The following is a 25,079-nucleotide window of genomic DNA, read 5'->3' as shown; positions in this document are numbered from 1 at the left end:
TTTTGAAGGATTCACTTCCCTGCTGGTCTCTCCAGTTTGCTGTGCTTTTCTACAAAGATAAGTCCAGGCTTTGTTTTTGCTGTCCACCTGCTGTGGACCTTATAGTTCTATGCATATTCATGTTTTTGTCTTGTCCAGCTTTGTCTGTGAAGGATTTTTTGCAGCCAAGCTGTGTCTCTGGAGATGCAGATATGCCCCCCATGTCTTTAGTCAGATGTGGGGATTCGTATTTTCTGTGGTGGATATTTTCTAGTATTTTTATACTGACCGCATAGTACTCTGTTCTATTCTTTCTTTTTAGCTAGTATGGCCTCCTATGCTAAAATCTGATTTCATTTCTGCGTATGTTATTTCCCTCTCCTCTCACAGTCAATATTTGTGGGGGGCTATCTATCCTTTGGGGATTTTTTCTGAGGCAAGATAGGTTTCCTGTTTCTGTCTTTAGGGGAAGTTAGATCTTAGGCTGTGCCGAGGGGTCTAGGGAGTGTTAGGTACCCCCCACGGCTACTTCTAGTTGCACTGCTAGGTTCAGGGTTTGCGGTCAGTACAGGGACCACCTTCTCCAGAGTCCGTCTCATGCTGCTCCTAGGCCACCAGATCACAACAGTACAACTGGCCAACAATGAGTTAATTGCATCTCAAAAGAAGGGAGGGAAGCTTTTGAGCCATTTTTTTTCCTTAGCCTGTTTGGTATTATCTTCCCTCTTTATCTCTGGGTGGCTACAGAATCTAGTATTAACATGAATGTTCAGGAGTTAGTTTCTCGGGTGGATCAGCTTGCTGCTAGGGTACAGGGTATTTCAGATTTTATTGTTCAGACTCTTGCCTTAGAACCTAAGATTCCCACTCCTGATTTATTCTTTGGTGACAGATCCAAATTTTTGAGTTTCAAAAATAACTGTAAACTGTTTTTTGCATTAAGACCCCGGTCTTCTGGTGATCCTATTCAGCAGGTTAAAATCATCATATCTCTGCTGCGTGGTGACCCACAGGATTGGGCATTTTCCCTGGAAACTGGCAATCCTGCTTTGATTATTGTTGATTCGTTCTTTCAGGCATTGGGTTTGTTGTATGATGAGCCTAATTCTGTGGATCAGGCTGAGAAAATCTTGTTAGCCCTGTGTCAAGGTCAAGAAGCGGCAGAATCGTATTGCCAGAAATTTAGAAAATGGTCTGTACTTACTAAATGGAATGAGGATGCCTTGGCGCAATTTTCAGAAAGGGTCTTTCTGAATCCGTTAAAGATGTTATGGTGGGGTTCCCCACACATGCTGGTCTGAGTGATTCTATGTCTCTGGCCATTCAGATTGATCGGCGCTTGCGCGAGCGCAGAGTTGTGTACACTGTGGCGTGGTACTCTGAGCGGAGCCCTGAGCCTATGCAGTGTGATAGGATTTTGTCTAGAGCTGAACGTCAAACATTCAGGCATCAGAATAGGTTGTGTTTTTACTGCGGCGATTCTGCTCATGTTATTTCTGATTGCCCTAAGCGTACAAAGAGAATCGCTAGTTCTGTAGCCATCAGTACTATATAACCTAAATTTCTGTTATCTGTGACCTTGATCTGCTCATTATCATCATTTTCTGTCATGGCATTTGTGGATTCAGGCGCCGCTCTGAACTTAATGGACTTAGAATTTGCCAGACGTTGTGGTTTTCCCTTGCAGCCTCTGCAGAACCCTATTCCTTTGAGGGGCATTGATGCTACACCGTTGGCTAAAAATAAACCTCAGTTTTGGACACAGCTGACCATGCGCATGGCGCCAGCCCATCAGGAAGATTGTCGTTTTCTGGTGTTGCATAATTTGCATGATGATATTGTGCTGGGTTTTCCATGGTTGCAGCTACATAATCCGGTGTTAGATTGGAAATCCATGTCTGTGACTAGTTGGGGTTGTCAGGGGGTTCATGATCAGGTTCCTTTGATGTCAATTTCCTCTTCCCCCTCTTCTGAAGTTCCTGAGTTTTTGTCTGACTTCCAGGATGTATTCAATGAGCCCAAATCCAGTTCCCTTCCACCGCATAGGGACTGTGATTGTGCTATTGACTTGATTCCAGGTTGTAAGTTCCCTAAGGGCCGACTTTTCACCCTGTTTGTGCCTGAACATACCGCCATGCGGAGCTATATTAAGGAGTCTTTGGAGGAAGGACATATTCGGCCATCTTCTTCACCCTTGGGTTCTTTTTTGTTGCCAAGAAGGATGGCTCCTTGAGACCCTGTATTGATTATCGCCTCTTGAATAAGATCACGGTCAAATTTCAATACCCTTTGCCTTTGCTTACTGATTTGTTTGCTAGGATTAAGGGGGCTAGCTGGTTTACTATGATTGACCTTCGAGGGGCATATAATCTTATTCGTATCAAACAGGGTGACAAATGGAAAACTGCATTTAATACGCCTGAAGGCCATTTTGAATACCTTGTGATGCCATTCGGACTCTCTAATGCCCCATCTGTGTTCCAATCCTTCATGCATGATATCTTTCGGAGTTATCTTGATAAATTCATGGTTGTATATTTGGATGATATTTTGATTTTTTCCAATGATTGGGAGTCTCATGTGAAACAGGTCAGGATGGTATTTCAGATCCTCCGTAATAATGCTTTATTTGTGAAGGGGACAAAGTGCCTCTTTGGAGTGCAGAAGGTTTCTTTTTTGGGTTTCATTTTTTCTCCCTCATCTATAGAAATGGATCCGGTTAAGGTTCAGGCCATTCATGATTGGATTCAGCCCACATCTGTGAAGAGCCTTCAGAAATTCTTGGGCTTTGCTAATTTTTATCGTCGTTTCATTGCCAACTTCTCCAGTGTGGTTAAACCTCTAACCGATTTGACCAAGAAAGGCGCTGATGTGACGAATTGGTCCTCCGCGGCTGTTTCTGCCTTTCAGGAGCTTAAACGCCGATTTACTTCTGCCCCTGTGTTGCGTCAGCCAGATGTTTCTCTTCCATTTCAGGTTGAGGTTGACGCGTCTGAGATTGGGGCAGGGGCCGTTTTGTCTCAGAGGAATTCTGATGGTTCCTTGATGAAACCGTGTGCCTTCTTTTCTCGGAAGTTTTCACCTGCAGAACGCAATTATGATGTCGGCAATCGGGAGTTGTTGGCTATGAAGTGGGCATTTGAGGAGTGGTGACATTGGTTTGAGGGGGCCAAGCACCGTATTGTGGTCCTGACCGATCATAAGAATCTGATTTACCTCGAGTCTGCCAAACGGCTGAATCCAAGACAGGCTCGATGGTCCCTGTTTTTCTCCCATTTTGATTTTGTGGTCTCGTACATCCCTGGTACTAAGAATGTTAAGGCGGATGCCCTCTCTAGGAGTTTTTTTCCTGATTCCCCTGGGGTTCTTGAGCCAGTCGGCATTTTGAAGGAAGGGGTGATTCTTTCTGCCATCTCCCCTGATTTGCGACGGGTTCTTCAGGAATTTCAGGCTGATAAGCCTGACCGCTGTCCTGTGGGGAAACTGTTTGTTCCTGATAGATGGACTAGTAAAGTGATTTCTGAGGTTCATTGTTCTGTGTTGGCTGGCCATCCTGGGATTTTTGGTACCAGAGATTTGGTTAGTAGGTCCTTTTGGTGGCCTTCTTTGTCGCGGGATGTGCGTTCTTTTGTGCAGTCCTGTGGGATTTGTGCGCGGGCTAAGCCTTGCTGTTCCCGCGCTAGTGGGTTGCTTTTGCCATTACCGGTCCCCGAGAGGCCCTGGACACATATTTCTATGGATTTTATTTCCGATCTTCCTGTTTCCCAAAGAATGTCGGTTATCTGGGTTGTCTGTGACCGATTTTCTAAGATGGTTCATTTGGTACCTTTGCCTACGTTGCCTTCTTCTTCTGATTTGGTTCCATTGTTTTTTCAGCATGTGGTACGTTTGCATGGTATTCCGGAGAATATTGTGTCCTACAGAGGTTCTCAGTTTGTTTCTAGGTTTTGGCGGGCCTTTTGTGCCAAGCTGGGCATTGATTTGTCTTTTTCTTCTGCATTTCATCCTCAGACAAATGGCCAGACTGAGCGAACTAATCAGACCTTGGAGACCTATTTGAGATGCTTTGTGTCTGCTGATCAGGATGATTGGGTGGCTTTTTTGCTATTGGCCGAGTTTGCCCTTAATAATCGGGCTAGTTCGGCTACTTTAGTTTCGCCTTTTTTTTGTAATTTTGGTTTTCATCCTCGTTTTTCTTCTGGGCAGGTTGAGCCTTCTGACCTTCCTGGTGTGGAATCTGTGGTCGACAGGTTGCAGCAGATTTGGGCTTATGTGGTGGACAATTTGGTGCTGTCTCAGGAGGAGGCTCAGCGTTTTGCTAATCGTCGTCGGTGTGTTGGTTCCCGGCTTCGGGTTGGTGATCTGGTTTGGTTATCTTCCCGTCATGTTCCTATGAAGGTTTCTTCCCCTAAGTTTAAGCCTCGATTTATTGGTCCTTATAGGATTTCTGAGATTATTAATCCGGTGTCCTTTCGCCTGGCGCTTCCGGCCTCTTTTGCTATTCATAATGTCTTCCATAGATCTTTGTTGCGGAAATATGTGGAGCCCGTTGTTCCCTCTGTTGATCCTCCAGCCCCTGTATTGGTCAATGGGGAGTTGGAATATGTTGTTGAGAAGATTTTGGATTCTCGTTTTTCGATGCGGAAGCTTCAGTACCTTGTCAAGTGGAAGGGTTATGGCCAGGAGGATAATTCTTGGGTTTCTGCCTCTGATGTCCATGCCGTTGATTTGGTTTGTGCCTTTCATCGGGCTCATCCTGATCGGCCTGGGGGCTCTGGTGAGGGTTCGGTGACCCCTCCTCAAGGGGGGGGGGTACTGTTGTGAATTCAGCTTTTGTGCTCCCTCCGGGGGTTGTAGAGGGTAATGCAGTTGTGCCTGGACTGCAGGAGTGGACAGGTGTATCTACTAATTGCAAAACTGACTGGGGTATATAGCTTTGCAGGACTCTTTAGCCCCTGCCAGTTGTCAATTGTTTTTGAAGGATTCACTTCCCTGCTGGTCTCTCCAGTTTGCTGTGCTTTTCTACAAAGATAAGTCCAGGCTTTGTTTTTGCTGTCCACCTGCTGTGGACCTTATAGTTCTATGCATATTCATGTTTTTGTCTTGTCCAGCTTTGTCTGTGAAGGATTTTTTGCAGCCAAGCTGTGTCTCTGGAGATGCAGATATACCCCCCATGTTTTTAGTCAGATGTGGGGATTCGTATTTTCTGTGGTGGATATTTTCTAGTGTTTTTATACTGACCGCATAGTACTCTGTTCTATTCTTTCTTTTTAGCTAGTATGGCCTCCTATGCTAAAATCTGATTTCATTTCTGCGTATGTTATTTCCCTCTCCTCTCACAGTCAATATTTGTGGGGGGCTATCTATCCTTTGGGGATTTTCTCTGAGGCAAGATAGGTTTCCTGCTTCTGTCTTTAGGGGAAGTTAGATCTTAGGCTGTGCCGAGGGGTCTAGGGAGTGTTAGGTACCCCCCACGGCTACTTCTAGTTGCACTGCTAGGTTCAGGGTTTGCAGTCAGTACAGGGACCACCTTCTCCAGAGTCCGTCTCATGCTGCTCCTAGGCCACCAGATCACAACAGCCCCCCTTCTTGTTGGGTCCTGAACCAGTTGTGAAAGGTAATTGCCTCTCATAGTTGTCAATTACCTTTTAATTACTTTTCAAACTAAGGAAAAAGCAACTTGAAAATGCTTTATTATCTTCTTATAGCCTTCTCCTGTTTTCTGGGCCTCCACTATTTTCATTTTGAGAAGTGCTAGGCAACTACTTAGAAGAACCCATGACTGCTGTTTTTTGGCACAAGGTTAGAGGCGGTTGAGTTTTTATAAAGCTGGGAAATTTGCATCACCTGGCCTTTCCTAATGATGACAGTAAAAAAGCCATAACATTGACAGGTTAATTAAGGTCTGAAATCCTGGTCAGTTATCTGAGCACACAATTCTCCAAAAGTGCCCAAACTTTTGCATTCGCCCATTTTACTTTTTGCAATTTTTAAAATGTAAAAGATGAATATATATATATATATATATATATATATATATATATATATATATATATAAAAATAAATAAGTATATATATATATATATATATATATATATATATATATATATATACAGTATATGTTTCTTTTACCTAAAATACAAAAGAAATGTGTCATCTTTAGCCTTAGGCATTTTAAAGATGATTTTATCTTTAACTTTCTTAACTGTTCACAATAAAAGTAATTTTGACCAAAGGTGATCAAACTTTTACATGCCACGGTAGCGGAGTTGCCTTTGACACAAAGCCATGCAGAGCAGACATAGTATTTTACCAGAATTCAGTGACAGAGCTGGGTTTGTTAAACAACTGAAACGTGGGTATAATAGAATTGACCCAGCGACAAAACCTAGTTTGTTACAGAATTCAAAAAGAACTGAGTAAAGGACGCCGACGACAATAGTGGAGAGGATGCCAACCACCTGAATACTCAGGTGGCGTGCAACAGCCTGAGTCAACCTATAAATCTTTGAAGTGTAACATCACATAAACGCTTAGGGTTACCAGATGTGCTGAATTGCAGAAGAAGCAGACTGTAGAACCCATCAATGGATACAGGACAGGACATTTGTAGACCTCCTTTTCTAGCAGAAAGAGTCTTGCCTACATTTTTGTCAGTGCCCGTGATTTTGGGCATCTAGTCATTTCAGCACTATAATGTCAGAGACATAACTAAACTAAAGCTTCTGGGCCCCAATCTCATATGTGGGCCTCCAAATACTATGCAACATTTATGATACCGTGGCACTTGGATCATCGTAGGACTAGGCTCAACTGATACATCTGCACCTACTATACCTAAGTCCATTGGAACTATAGAACATTTCCAATTAGACATCCCAGGGTATTGGAATTCTATGCACATGTCTTCTATTCCAGCCAGCACCTCACAAAATAAGTCCGATCTCACACTTAAGAATCAATGCTTTTCACCATTAATGAACATAAGACTTTCCCTGGTCCAAATAGGAGATTACGTAACGAAGAACTGTTGATAAAAAATGGCTACTGGCTATGGACACATCAGATTCTTACTCACTTAACCAAAACCTTGGACTTCTGGACGTTGGGTTAAAGCTTTTCCATTTATATAAACTTTTGTCTTATTTTCCAATTAATTGCAGTTATTTACTATGCAATGTCTTCTGCAATTACATTAACACTAATCCACGTGTTAATGGGGCAATAGATTTTAGCATTTGTTACGGCATTATTATCTGATGCTCCTTTGAGACCTAATTAATTATTTTTGCCTTTTCTTAGCATGCGTAAACTTCATGGGCAAGATATTTAGTATATTCAAAGTGTAAAAGGATGGAGGGAAAAAAGCTGAAGACTGTTCCCTATCATGGGAACCATTGCATATTCTCTAAGTACCTTCTGTACCAATACATATTCGTGGCACCTAAGGGACAGAGGGATTCTATGTGGTGCATCGCAGTGCGCTATCGTTTGTTCTGTTCTAATGGAAACCTAAGGGGTTCACAAAATGAATGAATGTATGAGCCTTTGACTATGCAGTCAAAAAAGTACAAACAAGAATGCTGATTTTTTTAATCTTATGTGCCCCTATAGAATAACATTTGTGTAGATAATCTAATTCAACAGAAGTGCTATAATGTGCAACATGAACATTCATTACCCCAAGCAGAAGACTTTTGTACGTCTTCACAGAATCCCCAGATTCCATACACATCTAACACACAAGTTGCTCAAACCTGGGCTGTAGATATATTTCCATAAAAATGGGGCTCTAAGTTTCTTACCACCTGGAACAGGATGACTTCATGATTGCTTGCCAAAGAATGCAGCGTACCTGGTCGGGGTGCCTACCTTCGAATACACACTTGTCAACTCTCCTGGAATGGAAGACCTCATAGACTCCCTGAAAAATTGGCAATTCTCCTAAAACCTTCTAGAAATTCATGGATATGAATGGTTTCTTATTTCCCGGCATCTTGAAGATATAGGCAGGGCAAAGCATGGGAAGGAGATGAAGTAAACATGAAAGGGGTCATGGCTGTTGACCAAAATCCCAACCCATATTCCGATTTCATGGTCGCCAAAGTTGGCAGCATTGCTCCAAGGACCACATATTAGACACATTATCAGTCTTTATATTATGTACACCTTTGTTCACAATGAACCAGTGCCTCATGGAGATTACTTAACCTATAAAAGACCTTTGGGATGTTGCAGTTTCCCAGATCACCTCTGCTTGACGATAATTGAGACTATAGTAAGATGTAACATTTAGAAGGATTTATTCTCCATTAGTTCAGCCATGTTTGACATTTCCATTCTTAACATTGCATCTGAGAATTATTTTTGTCCGTCTTGAAATGTCATGGAAAAACGTCACAAGTTTTACCTTTTATAGCATCACTACATGGTCAATGCTCCTTCATATATTCATTAAAGACATCACTTAATCTTCCTGCAGTACACCTGACTTATACGCAAGACAGAGATGTTCATAGCTGAAAATGAGAAAACTTCTCTGTGAGGTTCCTGATATGATAGTATGGTATGAGTCTTTTGTAGTTCCTTGGTACAAAAGTCTTGTAGAAGACAATCCTATAGATATGATCACTTGGTAATAAGGTCCATTTCTTTTTATGGAAATTTACTTTTAAAATAATTTTGGATAAATTCCCTAGTCCAAAACTCACTGCCTCTATTCTAGACTACATTTGTCTTAACGCATTATAGATTTTGATGCTTCCTTTGCATGTTGGTCCTTCTTCGATACTATTACTGTTCTAGAAGGCTATTTTTTCTCATTGGGGTTAAGAAAAGTTTGATAAACTGAGAAATATTATATGGATTATGTCTACACTTGAAAAGGAAAACTTTCCTGGTCTCAGCAAATATGCTCAAAATACAGCTCTAGCAAAAATTAAGAGACCACTGTTAAATGTTAAGTTTGTCTGATTTTTCTCTTTATAGGTATGATTTTGAGTAAAATGTAAATTGTTCTTTTATTCTATAAACTTCTGACAACATGTCTCCAAGTCTCCAAATTTCCAAGCAATACATTTTATATTTTTTTCTGAAAAGGAGAAATGGTCAAAATTAAAGAAATGACAGTCCTTTCAGACCTCAAATAATGCAAAGAAAACAAGTTCATAATCACTTAGAAACAATATTACTAATATTTTAACTCAGGAAGAGTTCAGAAATCAATATTTTGTGGAATAACCATGATTTTTAATCACAGCTTTCATGCGTCTTGGCATGCTTTCCACCAGTCTTTCACACTGCTTCTGGTGCAAAAATGTAAGCAGTTCTTCTTTGTTTGATGGCTTATGACTATCCATCATCCTCTTGATTACATTCCAGAGGTTTTCAATGGGGTTCAGGTATGGAGATTGGGCTGCCCATGACAGGGTTTTGATGTGGTGGTCTCTTAATTTTTGGCAAAGCTGTATCTCAGACTCCAGAGATTCTAGAAGCAGGAAATGGACATTTAGAGGAATAGTCTTCAATCGGGGAAAAATTTTCCACCATATTTTCCTTTAGTATCTATTTTATCCTAAATTACAATTAAATCTAAGAACTGTATAAAGAAATCTCTGTGTGTCCCAGTAGCTCAGCCATGTCCTCTCTGCACCTCACCATCTAGTGTATGGTGCTACTTTAAGGAAAAGGGTCTTGTCCAATTAGAAGCCAAAGGTGGGACTGATCATTAGTAGATTAATCCTTATATTCTATGCTGGATTTTTACAACACTGACTGTTTCAGGATCGGTGTATTTGTGGCGCCCCATGGTCCTGGTCATCACAGTAGCATTGCTTTCCTCACAGGGAGAATGATGTTACATTTGGAGGCAATGAAAGATAACCCTCACCAAGTAATCACAATGCACACAACATGTTCACACTCCAGGCCACAAGGGGGAGCTTTTTATCCTATTTTCTAGGTGACTCCCCTATATACATTGTGGTTTGGAGGGAAAGAGAGATCAGATTGTCAGAGAGACAGAAGAGAGCAGATGGACCTGGAGGGTCAGAACGTCTGAAGAGGCCATGTGGTCTGAAGTACCACAACTCCTGGAAAGAGACATACAGAAAGCTGAACATTGTTCAGTGAGCGTGCAGGAGAACGAAGCACAGGAGAGTAATATCAGGGGAGACCAGCTAAGAGCAGGCTGCCTCCCTCTGAAGGGCAGTTATCCGGTAGCTGGACCACTGAGATTGTAAGGATCTCTACAACTTACAGCAGAAACCGGCAGTACAGCTGAACTGCAAGTTACCTGTCCGCCTTAGTACCCAGGAGGCATGGTGACACCCTTAGAGCCCGGGGCGTGCTAGAGTCCCTATAAACAGGCTCAAGTCACCAGTCATACGGGTTATTGTCCTACCCTATATGGGGGACAGAGAGAGAACATCTGTGAGGACCTTATGTGAAGCCATAGGCAGTAAGGGACTACAACACCGCAGCACTAGAGGAAGGCTTCTACCTCCACCTGGAAAAAGAGGACTCTGGATTCGCTTCCAAACCGACCGGAACCTGCCTGCCCTGTGATCTGGTGCCCCGGACTGTGGCTGCCACAGACTTCAGTAAACAAGGTAAAGAGACTGCAAACCTGTGTCCTCATTCTTTACTGCGCCATTAACCATCTTCCATCTACACACTGGGATCCCTGGGATATGCTTCACCTGTGGGAAGTTGTACCATCTAGCTGCCATAACATCACCCCAGAGGACCCCTTTAAAGCAGCGAGCATCAGTCCCCACTGACCGAATACCACAGGTGGTGTCATGAACATAAACTTTATTCCCTTTAAAGACCTTTCCCCTTTTACATGGGCGCCCAGGGTCATGGACCGGGTCACCACTGTGACTTCCCCCTGTGAACTATGGACCCGGTGCCGAGTACCCCACGGCCCTGGCAGGGCGACTCATATGCTGCTGAGCAGATTTGTCAATTTTTAGTTCAAATGCCTATTGTGGTTATATATATGAAGTACTGATGTTAGCAGTGCTCAAAATCCCTGTATTGCTTCGTCTTCCAGATGTCACTATTGACTCATAATTCAGTCTGAAATATTTAGTTGTGCTACATTGTGTATTGGTACAGCATGTCTGGATGCCTGGCACCTCTAGCAAGATAGCTTCCATGGAGAGGCGTTGTGCAACTAACACCATTTAGTAGGCTCCTAAGGAACCCTGGCCTCAAACCCTAAACAGAGATCAGGCCATATGCAGAGTCATCTGGTTTGTGATGCCGGATCAAATCAAGGTGGTCAGGACAGAATTGTGAGCCATTCGGAAAGTTAGAAATACAAGCCAAGATCAGGAATATTACTAGAAGATAAAAGAAGCAAGCTGGAATAAGCAGAAAATCTTGGTAAGTTGTTGGGGGTTTAAATAGGGAGTGGCCATGCCTAAAACTCACAACGCGGAGCTGATTAACAACAGATAGTAAGCAACATTGAGTAAGGCACAGATCCCTTGGCTTGGTGGCACCATGAGTCCCAGCCACATTAATGTTAAAAAGGACTGGGCCTGCGTCCACCATCACCCTCCACAGTACAAGTGGAAGAAGCAAAGGTCAAAGGAGAATGTGAAGACACGAATGTGACACATTTGTAGGTGGTTATAAGGCTAGTTTCACATTTGCGTTAGAATCCGCAACGTTTAATACGCAACTGCAAATGAAGGAAAAACCGCATGGAAACATGTACAAACGCAGCGCTTTTTAGACGCATACGGTAACGCATGCGGTTTAAAAAACACAGCGTTTTCATGCTTTTGCATGCGTTTGCGTTTTTTGTGCGCATGGAGGAAAATTTTACAGGATAAAAATCTAGATAAACAGACACCGCCAATGGGACTACAGAGGGCATGTATTATGGGATATCAATATATAGACCCTAGGAATGCTGAAATCTTAACAGTGTGCAACTGTATCCTGTGTCATGATGGATCTTCGCATGGAGAGCTTTTATTTCAACCTGGATTTAAGCATCAAGCTGTTTCTTGTCTGTGCTGAGGTGGTCAAAGCCTGTGTGGTTCTCCACAATTACATAATGGCTAAGGAGCAACCCAACATTGAACTGGATGATCAGTTGCAAACCCATTGCCAGATTACTAGCATCACCCGCTGTGGTCAACTGTTGAAGTTGGCCACATGCAAGACTAATTTGCTGCCTTTTTTGATTCTGATATTGGACGTGTGGCATGACAGGACAATATTGTGTAAAATGTCCTGTTGGGTTTGGGTCTGTACCAGTTACGTTTTAAATGTTACTAATATTTGTTGTTAATAAACTACGTGTTTTGTTATCTTGACCGTGTCTCCTATGTAATTCCTCTACAAACCACTTAGGTTGTTAGTGGTAAGGTTGCTGACATCATTGCGTCCTGATTCTGTTCTGCAGTATCCATTGGACGCAGACTGAAGAGACGATGGCTGTTTACAAAACAGATCTATACTCATCAAGTCAGGTGTCAGAAATAATGAATTCATGATGCACAAATAACAGCCTCATGAATTCACTATTTCTGACACATGTCCAGGTGAGAATAGATATGCCTTGTATGATCTCCATCGTCCCTTCACTTTGTGTGAAATAGATTACGTACACAGAAGAGAAAATGGAGGTTATACAAGGCAGTTCTCTACTCACCAGGTCAGGTGTCATAACTAATGAGTATAGTTCTGCTTTCTATTATCGCCATTTTCTCTTCAGTCTGCAACACAAAGTCACAGAGTAAGCAGAATGAAGAGATTATGGAGAAAATACAAGTATTATTTTTGGGGGCCACCTCATATCTCTATACCAAACACACACAAAGTTGTGGTGGTGGGGAGGCAATGCCAGGGTCCGTGTCCCACTGCTGCTGTATGGTTGTGGAGGTGGGGAAGGCCATGCAAGGGTCCGGCTGCTGCTGCTGCTGCTGCATAGTGGTGGTGGAGAAGGCCATGCCAGGGTCCGGTTGCTGCTGTTGCTGCTGCTGCATGGTGGTGGCAGTGGAGGAGGTCCAAGCAGGAGCAGCAGTTGTCATGTTGGTGGCGGTGGGCTGTCCAACAGCACTTGGCATGGTGCTGGTGCTGTAGTGGTGTCCGGCAGTGCTTGGAATGGAGGTGGCCATGCAGTGGTATGCAGCAGAGCTCGGCATTGAGGTCAAGCATGACAGTGTTGGCACGGTGGATATGCCACCACTGTCTGCTGAAAATACAGACTCTGCTGCATAGCCTGCACGTAAGCAGCATTGCAGGCCTGCATGACACTAAGCTGAAGATCAGGAGTAAGGTGTTCCAACATGCCCTGTTCAATTTGATCAAAAAAATGATGTGCTGGCCTCTGGAGGTCGGCTTTCACTTTGTAAAGGCTTTTGGTGATCTCCTAGATATGTGTATTCATATGGCTAATGGCAGTATCCAGTCGGTCACTCATCACCTTGAGTTCATCATAAAAGACCGAGCTCAAGTTCAAAAACTCGGGCATGAGTGACCTTTCCGAGGCCCTCTGCCGCTGCCGGGAAGAGCCCCCCAAAAAAGAGGCAGAGGCAGAGGACTGGGACAGGGGAACACCTGATGGACCAGCTTCCTGGTCTCCAGTCTGTGTGGCAGGCCCATTTGCTGCAGCGCTGCTGGAAGGCTGGGATGGGTCCGTGGTTGTTTGACGAAGGACCGCTCCAGAACCAGGGTCAAGAGTGATGCTCCATGTGCTTTGAAAAAAGAAGAAAAAAACACATTACTACCAAACATTTACAAAAGCTAAGCACCAACTCCTGTGGAATAGAAACATACAGATTAAGGCAATACAACACAACCTAATACACCAAAAAAAACTTACGTTCTCTGGGCAAGTACCAGTCTCAAAAATGCCAGAATGCTGTGGTATTTATATTTTCGGATCCTTGCTCCAGAACCACTAGGAACCCGGCTCTCTTGACGAAGGTCCTTGTTGAAGCGATCCTTCATCGAACGCCAACGTATTTTGACTTTGAGCACTGTTGAAAAAAACATAAAAGAATGGTTAGACAATGGACTTTTGGCCATGATCACACAACTGTGTGTGATGAGGGAAACTCATGAGAGTTTCTCTCATCACACACAGTTGTGTGATCACGGCCACGGTCACTGCTGCATCACACTGCATTGCAATACTTACAAAATGCATTTCGGACCCGAGTCAGGGAGTTGTCCCAGCCATCCCACATCGCTTTGGCCACCTCGTTCCATAGCCACCGGATCGTTACGTTGTCTGAGTGCTGCGGAACCCGGGTGTCCCACAATGGGACTCGCTCATGGACCAGGGAGATAAGGAGGTCATTTTCAATGAGGTCCTCATCCCGTTCTGGAACCTAAAAAATAAATAAAGACATTAATGTTGGATACATTAACATAAGGAAAAGAAAGAAAACAGAGACAGAAAACTGGCATGAATATTGAAAGTCAAAAAAACAAAAGGAGTCAAGAAGAAAAAGGGAAAGAAAGAGGAAAGTAAAGAAATGAACATCCAATAGTAAAGTGAGGATACAATAAACAGTCAGCCCCTGCCGCAGTGGAAGAAGTGCTCTAAAAAAAGGAAAAAAAAATTGTCATATGTATAGATGTGACAGAGAATACTTACCAATCTGAAGAGGTGAGTACTCACTTCACTGACATGTTCGGCTTGTGCAGGCCCATGCCGTTGCTCCTCCTCAGAAGAAGATGACATTCTTATGCATGCAGAAAGAAAGAAATGGCAGAAATCAAGACATATAGAGACAGAAAATAGAAAATAAAGGCATTGTCTAGGATATACTCACATTGTTCAGAGTGTAGATTCCTTCCTGTGTCTGGTCTGCTGCGTCTGCTCTTGTTCCCAGTCTGCTGAGTAGTGACCTACAAATGTCCACTCCCTCCCTTTATCACTTTGTATGTGGGGGGAGGCTAATCAGTGTCTAGACATGTTTTCCTGTGGTGCAACGCATGCGTTCACAAACGGAAACAAACGCATGTGCTTGCGAACGCATGCATTCACATAGACAGCAATGTGTTATTTTGCCGCATTCCTTCTGCTAACAAACGCATACGTTTCTAGGTGGCAAATTGACACCTCTAAAATTACTACATGTAGCGTTTACCGCGCCAAACCGCAGATGATGAAACAACACATGCGTCGTCAAACACGGCAAAATGCAACCGATCGCAGACACATGTGTCCCTAATGTTAAATATAGGAATATACGACGCATGCGGATAATTGCGGAAGTAACGCTGCATACACAACCGCAAATGTGAAACCAGCCTAACTGATATTCCTATGTAGCCTATTTTTGCTTTCACTTGAGAGCTTGAGGAAGGTGAGTTTCAATGCTCCTTTCAATTGGTGTGGGTGCTGTGTGGCGGCCATTGTTGCTGCTGATTTGTGCTGGTGGGCGGCGCGGTCTGGAGTCATGGGGACTCAATCTTGCAGCATGGGTGCTGTGAGGCACCAGGCCATCCGCCCTGCTGATGCATTGTAGCTGCGGCGGTGGTCAGCATACGACTTCATTTCGTTAGGGCAATAGGGACCCACTAACAGATTTGCCGTGACGTGGCAGTGGGCTTCATACAGTCTGATCAGAATGTTAAACTAAGAACCTCATGTTCAGTTATATATGTATTTTGCCTAGTGGTATTAGATCAACGTATGAATTTTTGGAGGTGCCGTCCATGTTCTTTTTTTTTATATTCCTCATTAGCTTTAGGAGAGCATTACGGAAATCAGTAAGTTTATTGAAGTCTATGCTTAGAAATGTAGTCAGATCGTGATTGTAATAAACATCACGTGACTGTGATCGTGAAATATAGCAGCCATAGCCTAGGTGAATTGAGTAATGTTCTGGTCGATGAGAAGCTTGACCTAACTTGTCCTTATAGTTTATGAGTGAGTATTGCAAGCTAGGCTTTAAATCCACAGAGGGCAGTAATGATCTAGACGTGTACGTGGTAGCTATGAAATATAAACTGATTTAATACTCATGGGGTGAGGGGGTATGGCTGATAGTTTGCTGTGTGTCTCGTTAGCTCACTTTCGGATGCCTTTGGTGAGTCCTTTATGCAACCCTCCAAGGCAGGAAGATCTGTAAAAGTTAATGGAAATCCTGAGAGGACGCTTCAAAATCTTAAAATGTCTCCTGGCCAACTACCTTATGTGCTGTGTGGAGTGCAGTGATGAAGAGATTTTGCTTCTGCATTACTGCTATCTGCGTGTAAGTCTGTCAGAACTTTCAACTGACCCTATGAACCCAAACATGGCTGGATGACGCAGAAATGGCAAAGTTCAATTGAAAGAGGTTATTTGAAATCAGGCTAGAAAGTGTAGAGATTACAGTCTCTATCATACGAGGCCATTATTGAGGCACTAAGCTTGGTGGTTACACAAGTTTACAGCTGCACAAAGCTTGGTGGTTACGGCACTGTTATTGGAGTAGTCTCTATAAAATGTGGTGGACTTGTGGGCCAATAAAAGTAGTGACTGCTAAGAACACCGTGTAAGAGACAATTGGCCCTTACTGAGGCCTATGTGGAACCTGCAACAACTGGAGAAATGTAGGGTTCAACCATTGGTGCAGGTCTAGACTCACATTTCGCTACTTGGTAGGAGGAAGTTGTTTTGTAGATCATGCTGGTTCCCTGTTCAATTTCTACAATATTTTCAAGTTTTAGAGCCTCAATAATGGAACATTTATTAGTAAATTGCAGCTGGTTTTAAGATCCGATATCTGTCAGTGTCTTGTTGGGGTACCCATCAGAGGGCACATGGCAGTGAACCACCCTCATGTGTAACCCGCATCTCGCATTTTTACATACATTTCTCAGCTCTCTGTAATAAATAGGTTACACACAATATACTGGGGGGGGGGGGGGTCAGGGTGGTAGCCGTGGTGAGGGGATGCTGTTGTTCCATCACACCCCGTCACCCCGCTGCATTAATAGAATGTTCTTTCTCTGGTGTGCTGTGTTTGAAATGTATTTCACCCACCTGTGGGTCAGCATTCTAAAATAGAATCAAATGCTACCATATTATACTGTACACATATTAAAACATATAAATTGTACCCAGTTTAATTTGACAGGTATGCACAGGAATGCAAGGCCCAAACTTGTCACCTGCTCACCCCTTCCATACCTCCCTCCTAAAACCATGGTCATCCCCGACCATGCAGTACCACTAAAGCAAAAGCATACACATTATGACATTTAGCATCATATAACAGCAGACTAGGATTAAAACATAAATAACCACAAAACTTATTACATTCTACATAAAAACATTGTTCGAATAAACCACGTTTGACCTATTCCCGGTCAGGACTGCTTCCGGTCCCACTTGGTTTGGACCCCGAAACAAACAGTTCAGTTCTTTTAAAAACATGACCCAAGGTTGGCATAACAGTTCTCTCCAGTTCACTGTCATGTGAGTACAATCCTGGCATAACCCAGCACGACCCTCAGGTTGTCCAGACATCAATATGGATCCATTTGAACCTGCTCTCCACTTCCTAACACCCGAACAGACAGACAGTTCTCCATATGACTCTCCAGGTCCACTTAACAGTCCTTAACTGACTTGAATGTCCACACTATTCTTCATGGCCCACATGGCCAAATTACTACAGCTCCAACTGTGCAGGAGCATGTAGTCTATTCTCTTCTGACTCGGCTCACTCATCAGGTCAATCTGCATTTGTTCCCCCCCTCCTATTTCCAGACCACCATCCCTTTGAAACATCCCCAGAGCAGCCACACACAGTTCAGCAACAGTCCATAGGGCACCGTCTCTTCATAAGGTCTGGGTCCTGTAATCCAGCAGAAGAGGCGTAACAAAACTTGGAGGGGAAAAACAGTTCAAAACAACTTTTTAACTGGCCATTCTTACCACACTGACTTCTGGGCTCCTGCCCAAGTGACGCAGAACAGTCCCTCACAGCATTACAGGGCTCCTGCCCTCAGGGACACTGAAAAGTCTCAAATACTCTTTTCCTTATTGGCAACAAGCACAACTTTCTTTCTTATAGGACAAATTGCAGTTACTGTCCTTCCTCAAAGCGGGTAACGGAGGAGCACTCATTAGCACCTGATGCTTCACTCTCCCTCCTATCCACAATCAGGGCTACGTGCCTGTGCTCCTGCAGGCTCTGGCAACCTTCTGGCCACCGCATACTCTGGTGTGCCAGAGCGAACAGACCTAGGCCTCAGGTGGAGCACTTCTTGCTCCTGATCCCTTTTCAGGAACACCTGCATCTCTGCAATATCCACCACTCCTGCCACCCAGGCCGCTTACACGGAGGACGGAAATGGCCTTTCACCTGCCTGATGTTGCAGCGAGAGACTAGGAGATGTGCAGCCAGCCGAGGTAGGGATACGTGCTGAGAATGGAGGTCACGGTTCCCGGGGTCGAATATCCACATACAAGGGCTGGGGCTCTGGGGTCTTGGGCAAAAGACTAAGGGCAGGAGTGTCCATGACAGTGGACCTGGTCTCAGGGGTCTGGGGCCGGAGGACACTCACCGGCAGCTCTGCTATGACCGCTCTGCTGCTGTCGGTATCCTCCACCACTGCTGCTCCTCCCCTTCAGCATTGGACTCCTCCTGCTCTTCAGGAATCTGCTGTGGGAAGTAACTTTTCTTCTTTTTTTCTTCTCGAAGCACCCACTGCGGGCGAGCACCGCTCACTAGGGAGAGTGGCCTAGGCACAAGGCACCCTCCCCACCAGACAAATTTGCTCGCCATTTTCATTTTGGAAAGGCCAAGATGGTCAGAGCTATTTGCAACTTCTGCATCATCATCCGCCATTTTAAAGTTTTAACGGCCAGTATCTTTGCTTTTTCATGGGTTCCTTAATTTTCCAAATGCCGACTACGACACTTTGTAACGGGGGCCAGGGTGGTAGCTGTGGTGAGGTGCTGCTGTTGTTCCATCACACCCCGGCGCCCCGCTGCATTAATAAAATGTCCTTTCTCTGGTGTGCTGTGTTTGAAATGTATTTCACCCACCTGTGGGTCAGCATTCTAAAATAGAATCAAATGCTACCATATTATACAGTACACATATTAAAACATATAAATTGTACCCGGTTTTATTTGACAGGTATGCACAGGAATGCAGGGCCCAAACCTGTCACCTGCACACCCTTTACAACTGTATCATATGAAAGTATTTGCCTGGCCTGCTATATTTATAAGGGCTGTAGCAGAGAGCCCTCCATGAATAAAGAGAGAACAGTCCACATAGAGAGCCCTCCATATATGTAGAGAGAACAGTCCACATAGAGAGCTCTCCATATACCAAGAGAGAACACTCCACATAGAGCACTCCATATACCAAGAGAGAACAGTCCACACAGAGAGCGCTCCATATATGAAGAAAGAACAGTCCACATAGAGCTCTCCATATATGAAGACAGAACAGTCCACATAGTGAGCTCTCCATATACACTGTGTGCTGAATTATTAGGCAAGTTGTATTATAAGGGGTTGAAGAGGAAGAAGAGCCCAAAGGAGGTTGCTTTCCCTGCTCCTTACCTGGAACCACTTAGCCGGACAGCTGGGTTGTTGGGGAGAGGACTTTCTGCCCTGGACGGAGGAGACCATGTGATTGCTGGAGGCAGAGAGGAAGTGGAAGGGGCGGTGGTCCAAAAAAGTGGGCAGGCAGAGGGCGCGAAAGCAGAGTGCGCCAGAGAGAGTGGACAGTGCGCCAGAGAGAAAGCAGGCTGCAGCACCGTGCTCCTCAAGAGAGAGTGCTCCCCGTGAGGGCACTGAGGCTGAGATACGAGCCATAATGAAGGCTGGATGTGAGGGTGTGAACTCGGAAGCCTCCATGATCAGAGGAGACTTTCCCCCTGACAGTGCAGAGACATGATCTGAGCGCGCAGCCCCGCTGACCGCAGTGACAAGCCGAGACCCCTGAGTGTGACAAGTAAACTGATCAGTGTGTGTAGCATTGCTACTGCAGAGAGACTGTCAGCTTAACATACAGAGACTCGTGCAGCAGTGTGATTGTTCTACTTCCTGCTTCCAGTTACACCCTGAGAAGAGACTGCAAAGATTTAACACCGGAGTTTCCAGTTACCAGGAGACAGAGGAGAGACTTCAGAGTCGACAAGTGCTGCTGTTTCTCGGCACCTACGTTGGAGATGACGACTCTACAAGTAAGTCCTCATCAGACTGATAAGTGTTTTCTCAAGAAATTCCGTTTACTACTGTTACACTGTTTGACTGTCTGGGAACTTATACTACTTTCCATATATTTGCACAGTTATATTATTAGTTTATATTCTACTGTTTTCTCCCTGCGAGGAGAACCTTATTCCTGTTAATAAACCCCTCAACAATTGGTCTATCTGTTCCGTGGTGACATACTCAACACCTGCATTCTATTACACTTGGCATAGTCAGCAGGATGTCTCACGGTAGCGTGGAAAGGGCAGACCAAGCAGTTGGAGGAGGCCCCAGGTCTAGCATCTCCCTGGGAGCCCTGTTGGTTAACCTACCAAAATTCTCGGGGAGGGATGACATGTTGTGGAGTTAGATGGAGCGCATCTGAGGGATGATGTGGATGCATCCTATGATGCCGGCTCTGCAGGCAGAAATAGCTGTGATGGCCCTAGACTGGGATTCACAGGACTCTGTTATGCTCAGATGAGAGATACCCTGGACAAAGTATTACGTATACTTGAGGAGATGCATGGGGACCCCACTGACGTAGGGGAGCTGCGCATGCGACTGTTTCGCCGGGTACAAAGAGAGGGGGAGACCGTGATGCAGTATATGAATGCCCTGCAGGAGCTTGATACTGCCATCATACGGAAGGATGGCGTAGGTGTGAGGTCAATTGATGTTGTGCTGCGAGACCAACTGGTGACAGGCTTGCGAGATGTGTTGATGAAACAGGCCCTGCAAGAGCGCATGCAAGTAAAGCCAGATATTACCTTCTCTGAGGTCGGGAGTAGGGCGCGCACGCGCGGGCAAGAGCAAGGGGTAGTAGTGTCAGTGGGGAAGGTATGGAGCGGGGAGGTAGCTGCCCCTCAATGGGTAGAAGATTTGAAGAAGGAGGTTAAGCGAGTCCGTGAGGAAATGGCTGAATATAAGAAGACCCCTGCTGCAGAGTACAGCCCTCCGGTGCGAGAAAAGAGAGACCGCCCCCCAAAGTGCGAAGAACACTGCCTACATGCTACGATTGCGGAGCACCCAGTCAGACTGAAGAGGAGACGACATGGACCCGGGATTCCCGGCTGAAGATAAGAAGAATCTGGGAGGAGATTGAGAGTCTGGGGAAAGCCCTTACTGCCGTTTTGGGGACCAGCGGCATACCCCGAAGTAACGTGCGGAAGCAGCCAGAAAGAGATAGAGGATAGGTGCGTAGCATGAAGAAGGCTTCAGTTGTGGCTCCAGAGTGTAACTCCGTATCCTGACGTGAAGAGCAACCGCAGATGAGAGATGTCTCCTGCCGAGGTCGACGATCCAGACAAAAGCGCCCTCCAGACAGATGCAGACGTGAGTGCTGGGCGTGCAGAAGGGTGGGTCATCTGTCCAGAAATTGCCCTACCCAAGAAAATCGGTGGCAGAGATCCGCTCACCCCTCTGAGGGTCCTGCTAACTGGAGGGAAAGTTGCCCCTGGAGGGAGTGGTATGGCAGAAGAGAAGAGTCCCGCCTAGAGCAAGACAGTACCACAATATCGGACGCCAAGGAGTAGGGGAGAAAGTGCCGAGTGTTCCTGCAACGCTCGTTTTCAAGGTCCTAGTCAATGAGAAGGAAGAACCATTAATATCGTCCCCTGAGGTGAAGAGGGTGCTGGCTGTCAGCTCACAAGATCCTGATCGGACAGAGGTTAATGGAACAGCTGTGTGAGTCAGGGAGTGTGGCTGAGAAGCCCTGGAAAGTGATGCCTGCAGAGCCCGATGCATATGACGAAGCGTCCGGCCTGCATGGTCTTAATCCATCTGATTCCAGTTTTGACGAGAATGCTCCTGTCAAAGAGAGGGGGAGCTATGGAGAAGAATTACTTGTACTAAGCCCCTAGACTGAGGAGCCCAAGCAAGAAGTCCCTAAAGTTTCCAATAACTGCAAGGAAAAGGACGAACCGTCTACGCAAACATCTGCTAGCGGCAAAGCCAAGAAGAAGAAGAAAAAGAAGAAGAGAACAGTGGATGCCGTTGGAAAATTTAATGTGACAACACAAAATTCGTCTGATGAATTTTTTTCTATGGCTGCCGATGAAGTAGAGGAAGAATATCTCAATCTGACTGATGAACAACTCCTAGACCATTTAGTTTGGTAGTATGTGAAAGAAGAGAGGCAGAAGGAGATGCAAGAATTGAAGGTATCTGTCTCCCCTCAAAAGAACAAAGAGAACCACAAAGAGTTCTCGCTCATGGAATGGCGAGCTTTAAGACAGGGGGAATGTAACGGGGTGAAGAGGAAGAAGAGCCCAAAGGAGGTTGCTTCCCCTGCTCCTTACCTGGAACCACTTAGCCGGACAGCTGGGGGGAGGACTTTCTGCCCTGGAAGGAGGAGACCATGTGACTGCTGGGGGCAGAGAGGAAGTGGAAGGGGCGATGGTCCAAAACAGCGGGCAGGCAGAGGGCGAGAAAGCAGAGCGTGCCAGAGAGAGGGGACAGCGTGCCAGAGAGAAAGCAGGCTGCAGCGCCGTGCTCCCCAAGAGAGAGTGCTCCCCGTGAGGGCACTGAGGCTGAGATACGAGCCATAATGAAGGCTGGATGTGAGGGTGTGGACTCGGAAGCCTCCATGTTCAGAGGAGACTTTCCCCCTCACAGTGCAGAGACAGTGACAAGAGCGCGCAGCCCTGGTGACCGCAGTGACAAGTCAAGACCCCTGAGTGTGACAAGTAAACTGCTCAGTGTGTGCAGCATTGCTACTGCAGAGAGACTGTCAGCTTAACATACTGAGACTTGTGCAGCAGTGTGATTATTCTACTTCCTGCTTCCAGTTACACCCTGAGAAGAGACTGAAAAGATTTAACCCCGGAGTTTCCAGTTACCAGGAGACAGAGGAGAGACTTCAGAGTCGACAAGTGCCACTATTTCTCGGCGCCTACGTTGGAGAAAACGGCCCTAAAAGCAAGTCCTCATCAGACTGATAAGTGTTTTCTCAAGAAATTCCGTTTACTACTGTTACACTGTTTGACTGTCTGGGAACTTATACTACTTTCCATATATTTGCACAGTTATGTTATTAGTTTATATTCTACTGTTTTCTTCATGCGAGGAGAACCTTATTCCTGTTAATAAACCCCTCAACAGTTGGTCTGTCTGTTCCGTGGTGACATACTCAACACCTGCATTCTATTACAGTATTTTAGAGGATTATTTTTATTATTTATCAACAACTATGTTCTCAATCAACCCAAAAGACTCATAAATATCAAGGCTTAATATTTTTGGAAGTTGGAGTGTGTTTTTTTAGATTTGGCTATCTTAGGAGGATATCTGTTTGCGCAGGTAAATATTACTGTACAGAATTATTAGGCAACTTAATAAAAACCAGATATATTCCCATCTCACTTGTTTATTTTCACCAGGTAAACTGCACAAAATTTAGACATAAACATTTCTGACATGCAAAAACAGAACCCCCCAAAAATAGTGACCAATAGAGTTGAGCGACCTTGACCTTTTTAGAGTCGAGCCGGGTTTTGCGAAACCCGACTATGTCCAAAGTCGGGTCGAGTGAAATCGGCCGATTATGACGTAAAGTCGGGATCGACCGAAACACGAAACCCAATGCAAGTCAATGGGGCAGCATAGTCGGCAGTGAGTGGGGGCCAGGAAAACACCTAGAGTGCCCATTTTAATGTCAAAACCATCCATTCTTCTTAATGAAGCTTGTCAAGCGTAATTTACCTTATAATAATTGGAAGGCATTTGAAATTGGGGGTCATTTGGCTAAAGTTGTGGGGGGTAGGGCTGGTTCAAGTAATTAGTGGGCCCAGGAAATCTGGACCACGTCACGGCAGTGGAGCAGGGAGAGGTAAGTATTTCAACTTTGCAAGTGCTGTGAACCTGAGCAAGCAGGGGGGGCCCACTCGTTGGCATTGGCACTGGCACAGGGCCCCTCAAAGTACAGCGGTGTGTTTGCACGGCGGGGGCGCCTCCCACCGGCAGCAACACTTTTGCGTACTATGAGAGGCCCTGTGCCAGTGACGTCGCCAACTAGTATTCCTCCCCCCACCTGATGAAGGAACCTGCACTTTCATCTGCACCTTCCTCTTTGTCCCCGTGTAAGGTGGTATGGTATGCGGGAAGAGCAACCTGACTTTCAGCAGGGTCACAATGTTGTTGTGTAGCGTGCACGGGGAATGTTGCGTTATGGGTCAATGTACCAGCAGACTCATCTATCACTGGCTGGGCAATGGGCAGGATGAGGAGGAAACACAGATATAGACCCAAAGAATAAAGTTGGCTAAATGCAGTTCAAAATTGGTAACACAGGAATAACCAGGGGGCATTGCAGTGGAGGACAACTGGAATGAGAGGCTGACACAGAGAGTAGGGCCAAATCAGTAAGTAGTCGAAATGCAGTTCAAAATTGGCAACCGTAGTAAACAGGCGGCACAGCTTTGTTCAGTGGAGGAGAACAGCAAGGAGTGGCAGACACCGATAGTAGGCCCCAACCCAACTAGTAGGCCAAATGCAGTCTAACATTAACAACTACTTAACGAGAGGCTGAAAATGGTATTTCAGGACAGGAAACCAGGAGAACAGCAAGGAGTGGCAGACACCGATAGTAGGCCCCAAACCAACTAGTACGCCAAATGCAGTTGTTCCATTTAACCACAATTTAATGAGAGCCTGAAGATAGAAGCTCAGGAAAGGCAACCTGGGGAACACCTTGGAGTGTAACACACCATCTCTCTCCACCCCATACCCATTTTGTAGGCCTAATGCTGTGTACTTTTCTACAACTACTAAACGAGAGTCGGAAGACCGAAGCAATGGCAAGGAAACCTGGGGAACACCTTGGAGTGTAACACACCATCTCTCTCCACCCCATACCCAATTTGTAGGCCTAATGCAGCCTACTTTCCGACACCTACTAAACGAGAGCATGAAGATCGAA

This window comes from Ranitomeya imitator, chromosome 1 (genome assembly GCF_032444005.1).
Source record: "Ranitomeya imitator isolate aRanImi1 chromosome 1, aRanImi1.pri, whole genome shotgun sequence".
Taxonomy (NCBI): Eukaryota; Metazoa; Chordata; class Amphibia; order Anura; family Dendrobatidae; genus Ranitomeya; species Ranitomeya imitator.
Note: the sequence above shows the minus strand (reverse complement) of the source record.